The sequence below is a fragment of the Pteropus alecto genome, unplaced genomic scaffold (genome assembly GCF_000325575.1).
Source record: "Pteropus alecto unplaced genomic scaffold, ASM32557v1 scaffold56, whole genome shotgun sequence".
Lineage (NCBI taxonomy): Eukaryota > Metazoa > Chordata > Mammalia > Chiroptera > Pteropodidae > Pteropus > Pteropus alecto.
In genome coordinates this window covers 331,638-339,588 of record NW_006438871.1, presented here as the reverse complement: position 1 = coordinate 339,588, position 7,951 = coordinate 331,638, and positions in this window count along the sequence as shown.

The following is a 7,951-nucleotide window of genomic DNA, read 5'->3' as shown; positions in this document are numbered from 1 at the left end:
TCCATCATCCACTCAGCCCCTGTGGGAACACCTGTGTACACTGTCTCTGATAAGGGAAGTTCATGACACGCTATGAGCTCATCACACACACAAGGAAGCTGACGGTCAGGGGTCGGGGTTCACTGAGGCTGCACAAGATTTTACCACCGCCGCCCCACCCCCCCGCCGCTGGGGGAGCTGGAGCACGCCCTGTCTCCTCTGCTGTCTGGTTATTCCCTCGATGTGAAGCCTACGCTCCGGGCCCTCCGAGCTGCAGAAGTGTCCCTCTGTCCCCACAGCCCGAGCACTGGGCTGGCCACAGAGCAGACGTGAGACCGCACCCTACGCCACCGGTTCATAGACCCCTGCTCCCGTGGGGCCCCCGCCCCCACCTGCAGCCCGAAGCAGAGCAGCCAGACGGACGCAGAGCGGATGCCGAGCCAGGAATTCCCAGGACGTGTCGAGAGGGGGGCTGGCTGCAAGCGGGGGGTGGCGGAGGAAGCTGGTTGTGACCGACGTGTCCCAGCTCGTGTGCTGCACGCCTGGCTGAGCAGCCACCCTCCAACTCCAACAAGCTGCCGCCTGCCCGTGGCCTTCCTTCCTTCCTCCCGAATTCTGCCCGAGCTGGCCCGGGGGGTGGGGGGAGCATGCACCCCCAGCCTCCCCGCCCCCAGCTCCCACCTTCCCGCTTTTCCTTTCATCTCAAGGTATCGAAAAAGGCAAACCTCTCGAGTGAAGCCGCCGGCCGCCGGCCGCAGCTGTCCTCCCGGCCTCCAGTGTCCCCGCCACCCTCTGTGCGCCGGGTCCGTGCCCGCCGTTCCCACGCCCGGCCATCCTCCCTCCTCTCCGCCCGGCCATCTCCTCCCCATCCTCCAAGGCCCTGCGCGGATGCCACCTCCCCGGACTGGAGGCAGCAGGCTCCCAAGAAGGGAGATGTCGGGGTGAAGGTCGCTGTGTCAGGATGGGGGTGACCAATCAGAAAGCCACCCTGGCCACCCCGGCCCCTTCGCACAGTGACACTTCTTTGGGATGGGGGGGGGGCACAGCTGCCCTGACGGTTCCCTGCAGAGTCCATCGCAGGCCCGAGACCCCACCCCCAGAGAGCACCCGGGCCCCCTCCTGCGCTCTGCAGGCCAGGGACGGCCCTCCATGCGGTCTTCCCACGGTCCAGGAGACGGCTTCGTGAACTCTGAGTGAACTTGAATTTAGATGCCTGCTGTCTTTACCGGGAATGCCTTTTTCAGCTCTGGACACTCTCCAGCAGCTGGGCCCAGGCTCCTCCGAGACCCCTGGGGCGTCCCTGGGTCCCGCCACGCAACCCCGTCTCCCCGTCTGCAGAAGGGCCAGTCCTGCTCGGCCCGCCCAGAGCGTGCTGGGCTGTCCTGGGTCCACGCGGGGCTGCGGAAGGTCACGTCCCGCTGCCGACTCCCGCCCAGGCTCCGTCCTTGCGGGACTCAGGGCCCGGCCTCTAAGTGGAGACAGGCCTTCGGGTCTGGATGCGAGGTCAGAGTGGTTGAGAGACGCCCAAGGGTCGTGCAGCTGCAGGTAGCAGCCGGTGGCAGGGGACTGGCCACAGGGCCGAAGGGCTGCTTCCCAGAGGCCGTGCAGTGAGAACCCGGCCGCCCGGAGCCTGGGGCACGGGGACAGCAGCCTGCCTGGTGCCAGTGCAGACACACTGGTCCCTCGGCAGGACGTCTGCCCCGGGGACCTTCCTGTGCCTCCGGGCCTGCTCGGCGGGAGCGTTCAGCCTCCTCCGGCCAGAGGCTGGGACTGGCTGCTGCGGGCCGTGTGGCCAGCTGGACAGAGGACAGGCCCAGCGGGTCAAGGGGCAGGGTCCACACACCTTCCCGCCCATCCGCTTGTTCCCTCATCACGTGTGCCTTCTGAGGCAGACAGTCCCATCTCCCTGAAATCAGCAAGTCTGGTCGGCCGACAAACCCAGAGACCCGGACGACCCTCACTGCAATCAGAGCAGCTGGGCCCCCGTCCGCCCGTCCGCCTGCCCACGCCCCGCCCCCGTCAGCACACAGCCAGGGCCCGAGCACGCGGCTGGGGTCCTCCCCTCCTTCCCCAACCGAGCTTGCCGGCCGCTGGCCTTCTGGCCGACCGTAGTGATTGAGCACAGGGATGAGCAGAAGCCTGAGCCCTGATCTGAGATCATTTGTTTCCAGGCCTTTCTCCCTAACCAGACCGTGACTACCCCAGGGAGCGAACTGTGTCCCTAGTTCCACCTGTGGGTCCCCAGCCCCTGGCACAGACACGCCTGAAGGAAGGATGAACGGGAGGGGAGTCTGGGGAGTGGGGGTGGTGAGGGTGCTACACACCAAACACCATCAAACAGCTCCACGTGAGTGCAGGTGGGAAAATGTAAAAATGGTAAAAATTCAGCAGAAATGTGAGTGGGAGGGAGCTGCCACCCGAAGCAGGACTTGGAACAGGGCCGTCATTTTTCTAAGACAAGAGGGTTTGTGAGGCAGAGCCTGGGGCTCCGTCCCACAGGCGGGGAGCAGACGTGGCCTTGGCCTCAGGCGCCCAGGAACTCAGCCTTCCGAGCAAAAAGAAGGAGCTCCGAGGTCCCCAGACCCCGAGCCGGGATGTTCTTGGGCTCGCTCACTCGCTCCTTTGTTCCTGTGTTGGCACCATCGGATAAGAGGCCAGGTCCTCGGAACTACTGTGGCATTTTTTTGTGAAGCGTATCCACAGTTCCTACCCTCGAGGCCCCCTGCTGACTGTCCCCAGGTCTGGGGTTTGACTTCCTTCTTGTCCTGCGTTCAGCACGTGGACATCGGGGCTCTTCAGCCCCTGCATCCAGGCCTGGTTGTGTGCAGGGCAGTCCGGGGAAGCTGCACGGAGGGGGCCGATGCCAGGACAGGCAGCCGGGGGCCATCGTGCCGATGCAGATCCGAGCTTGGTCCCCACAATAGAGCCTGCGGTCGGCTGGCTGCAAAACACAGGGGCCTCGGGCGATGCGGTGGCCGCTGGCTTCGGGAAAGACGGCGAGGCCCAGACGCAGGGGCAGAGCATCCTTGAGCCACCGTCCTGCCACAGAACCGCTGGTCACACATGAAACAGCGGATTAGGAATTTCCTATTCTATTTTTACTGCAAAATTTGCACTGGCAGAGGGCATGCGGCTTGGGAAAGTTTTCTCCTTTTGAGCCTCTTGGCTGCACATGAAAGGCAGCCGAGCCCAGAGTGGGACCCGCGCGGCCCTTGCCGGCCCCCGAGCCGCTGGCGAGGGATCCATCGAGAAGCGCTTCATCGCCTGGTTCCCCTGCTGCGGTCGACCACGGCAAAGCCGGCGGAGGCGCTTTGCCGAGCCAAGGCCTTCGAGGACAACTAGCTCCCTTTGCTCGTTGGGGGCCTTGTCTGAGCCCAAGCCTGAGAACTGGATGCAGAGGTGGCGGGAGCCAGGTTGGAGCCGGGGGCCCAGGTTCTCTGCCCCAGGGAGAGGGAGCTGGACGCTCCGCAGCCTCCGGCCACAGGCCACGGCCGGAGACGGACCCGAGAGGGGTCAGACGTCCGGCTTCCTGAGACATCCTGGAGGCCGGGCCCGAGGGTGGGACTCCAGTCTGGACTGCGGGGCTGGGTCAGCGGACGGTCAGCACCGGCCCAGAGGTCTGAGTCGAGGGCGTCACCAGGAGACTCCGGAACCCTAACGGAGCGCGCCTGCCCTGGGCCAGGGTCCTCGGGTGTGTGGGAGAGACGTGGCTCACCCTGCCCGGCAGGACACGCAGGGAGACGGAGGCCTGGCCTTCACGCTGTCGTCCCCCAGCTGCGTCTGCTAAGTGCCTGCTCCTGTGCCTGGCAGCCGTGGCTGGCGGGAGGTGGGCTGACCAGCTGGGCCCAGCGCTGAGAGAACAGCCCGGGGCCACGCTTCGTGGCTAAAGGCCAGCCGCCGAGGCCCCCTGACGACCTGGACGTGTCTCCAGGCACTAGTGCTGCCTCCCGGACCCAGGTGGGGCGCCTGGCTGAGCCCTCGGCACCCCGTGAGGCCTGGCAGGAGTGTGGTCACCCCGGGGCAGCCCCGCCGGCCCCACGGGGATGAGCACGAGGCTACCGGGGGACCCGGGGGTCAGGGGTCAGCACAGAGAGCCCCCTCTGCCCCGGCAGCTCTGGTGGCCCAGCTGCCCGGCCCTCTGGAGTCGGGGGGCCTTCCACTCCCGTGCGATGCCCCCGCTGTCAACCGCGTCTGGCGGCCAGAGACCGGGGCCTCCGAACAAAGCCCCGGCTCTGCTGGGGTCCGGGAGGCGGTAGCAGGGTGCGGAGTGGGGGCTCACACAGACGGCCTCACACCTGTGCCACCGGCCCCGGGCCTGCCGTGGGTTCTGCGCCCAGGCCGGGCTCCGTCACAGCCGACCCTACGGCCGTCCGCTCTGCCGGCCGCTGGCCCCTCGTGCCCGCGGCCCTGGGCTTCTGTCTGAAAGTTTGTCCCCCCCGCCCTGTCCCCACACCTGTGCCCCCCGCCCCCCCCCCCAAGAACCAGCACTGCCTTTTGCACGTTTTCTCTGCAACAAAGAGTCTGTTTGTCGCGTTCAGCGAGGGGGCGGGCTGTGTCCAGGTGGCCGGCGCGGCCTGCCCGCCCCTCGCCTCCTGGATCACTGGTCCCTTATCTGTTTAACGGGAGCGCAGCTCCCACCTGCAAGGCCGCTGCGGGCAGAGGAGATAATGCGCCATAAAGCGCCCGCGAGGGCTTGGCATGCAGCTGCGGGCGCCGTGAGAGCCGCCTTTGTGTTCTCGTTTGTGTGCGTAGGTGTCTTATCTCCGTCGGCCCAGAGCGAGGCGGCTGCGGCCCATCTCTGTGGCCGGCTGGTGGCACAGTGGGCACTCGCTGGCCCCGGCCTGAGTCTGAGGGCTCGCTTTCCCCTGGGGCTGCACTCGGGGTGCGGGCGAGACCCCAGGAATGTGACCCACTCCCCAGCCCCAGGGGCTGGTGTCCCGCCCCCGACGGGCCACCTGCAGCCTGCAGAGGCTGCCCTCAGGCCGCTGTCAGCTTCAGGAGGGGCCCCTGTCCCGCAAGACCAGGCTTGCGCCCAGAGCCACATCCGGAACTCGCCCAGCTGCGGCCCCTCCCCTCTCCTGCAGGGGTGCCCTGCCCCCTCCTCCTGGAGCCCCTGCTCTCTGGGCTCCCCGCACGGTGGGTCCCCCTGCAGGCACGGCGGGCTGCAGTCTAGACAGCCAGCCCTGCTTGGCCAGCGGGGCGGACAGTCGGCCGCAGACCCAGGTGCCTGGAGGAGGACAGTGGGAGGGGGCTTCAGGGGTCCTCGGCTGGGCTCCCCCAGGGGCCGTGGTGGGAGGCCGGGTGCTGTGGGTTCTGGAATAGCGTCCCAACCAAATTGAGCAGAACCGCGTCTCTCAGCGGTGGGCGGAGCTCAGGACCCCATGGCCCAGGACGGGACGGGGGCTGGCGGTTTCCTCCGAGCCACGGGCTAGGGACACTCGGGGGAGACCCAGCACCAAGGGCCCCCTGGGAGACACTGCAGGCGAGGTGGCCTCCAGGTCGGTGACGTGTGCGGGGTGCAGATGGCTTCTTCTTTCCCTTCTACCCTCTTGGTGGTGTCCAGGGTGCCAGCCGTGGAGGGATATCCCATCTCAGGCGGCCAGCTGGCGGGCCAGACGAAGGCCTGACAGACACACGGACAAACGGGACCTTGTGGGGGCATCGCCGTCCAACTCGGTGCCCCGGGAACGCCCTGCAGACACGGGCGAGACAGCCCCCCAGCCCAGGGGTTCCTACTCAGTGGGCCGGGTGGCCATGGGGTCCCGCTCTGCTGCTGGCTGGGGGTCTCTGAGCCCTGCCCCTTCCCGGCCAGGCCAGCCCCGCCTGCCATGACCTTTTCTTCAGGGTAAATGGAAGGACTACCCTGCAGGGACCCCGGCCCTGCTCAGATGGTGGCGCTTACTCCACCCTTGGGCGGCCCCGTTCCTCTCCGGGGCCTCAGTTTCCCCACCTGGTCCATGAGATGGTCTCCTCAGCACCCGCCTTCCCGAGGCCCATGGTCTGTGTGACGAGCAGTCCACAGGAGTCTCGTGTCTGCATCCCCGCGAGGGAGCCAGCGAACCGGGGCTGAAGGCGTCCTCACGACACCTTCCCACCACGTCCCCAGGTGGACAGCGACTCCCACGGCTGCCCACGCGGCACCGCCAGGCCCACGGCCCGGTCCCGGGCGGCTCCCTCGCTCCCTCGGCCCAGCTGCTTACTCGAAGCCTTGGTTTCCCAGTCTATAAAGTGGGCGTACAGATCCCAGAATGACAGTCAAGGAGGCGGGGTGCAGTGGAACCGGTCACGTTTGGGGTGCAGTGTCGGACGCGCGGTAACAGCCCTTCAGAAAGCCCCTGAGCCGGTCACGTGTATCCCCCTGCAGTCAGGGGGCCCGCGAGGCCGCAGCCAGGGCCGTGGACATGCAGTGCCCGTGCCCACACGTCCACGGTGCTCGGACAGGGTGCGACGTCTCCCTGCAGCATCACCCACGGGTTTGGATACGGCTGTGTCGCACGTATCCGCGTCCCTCTTTTGGGGTGTAACATGCAGTGGCCAGTGTGCAGACCCAGGAACTTCTGCAGGACAGCACGTGTCCAGACCCCGGAGGCCGCCGGGAGCACCGCGCCCGTCACCACCGTGACCCCGACTTCCCGGAGGCAGTACGGTGGGGGCAGCGGGCATGGGCGGGAAGCCGGGGTGACATCCTCGGAGCCTGCCCACCCCCCGCTCGCCCACGGGCCTCCATCTCCACCAGCCAGCTCTGCTTGTCCTCCAGCCCCACGGAAGTGAAATCCCACAGCACGTGCCCTCGGTGTCCGAGGCTCCTTCACCCAGCGTGACCCCTGCGACCCCCACTCGTGAGATGCGCGTCTGCGGCTTGCTCTTCCTCGCCGGTGTGCACTGCCCCACCGTGTGGCCGTGCCAGGCTGGTGGCCGGCCCTTGCAGGTGGACGTTGGGGTGGTTTCCAGCTCCTGGCCACTACGAGTCGGGCAGACACGAATGTCATACACATGTCGGCCAGCACGTTCTCTTCAAACTGTGGAAAATCAAAGGTAAAGGAAAAATCCTGAAAGAAGCCAGAGAAAAACACCCGAGCCACAGAGAAACGGCCGACAGTCACGCCGGCTTCTCACTGAAACTCAGCGAGAGCCGAGTGCCAGGGACGGTTTAGCCCCAGACGGGAGCCTTGTACCCAGGGACACGATCCTCTGAGCGCGAGTGAGAAATAAAGGCTTTTCTCAGACAGGTAAGAACGGGGAATCTGTTGCTGGGAGACCTGCCTTACCAGAGGGCAGAGGGCAGAGGGCAGAAGGCAGAGGGCAGGTCTTTAGGGAGAAGGAAATGTTATAGGTCAAAAACTCAGATGTACATAAAAATGGAAAAGCATTGAAGAATGAATAGGCACAGGCACAACACAAACTTTTTTTTTTTTTACTTGTTCTACAAACATTTACTATGTTACAATAGAATCTTGGTTCCTACATTGTCAGATAATCGGAAACAAAGCACTTTGTTAGAAACACTAGCCTTTTCATTATTTTATGAACACATAAGGAGAAAAATAAATACGCGTGACCCTCAAGGACTTAATGACGAAGAGAGGGAATATGCTTGTGTTTCAGCAGAGAAAAATCAGACAGAAAATAATCCAGCCGTGAGATCTTTAGCAGAATTTTCTCATTCTTGATCGATCCAGCCGATACCAGTTCGTCTAGAACAGTAGCGCCGGCAGCGTGCTCCGTTCCGCCTGCTCGCGTGTAAGTGAGACTCGCAAAGCACAGGGACGTGAGGACCGGGGACGACCCGGTCATTCCAACCCACCCCGCCCGCGGCCCACAGTGTCATTCGAAAGTAAAAAAAAAAGAAGGAAGTATAAAGAGAAAAGGGAATCCGTGGAATGTCCCATCCGAACGCAGGAAAAGGACAAGGGCCACGAGCGGCAGGTGACCACCAGGTCACAATCGCTTGGAACGGTCTACACGCTCCCGG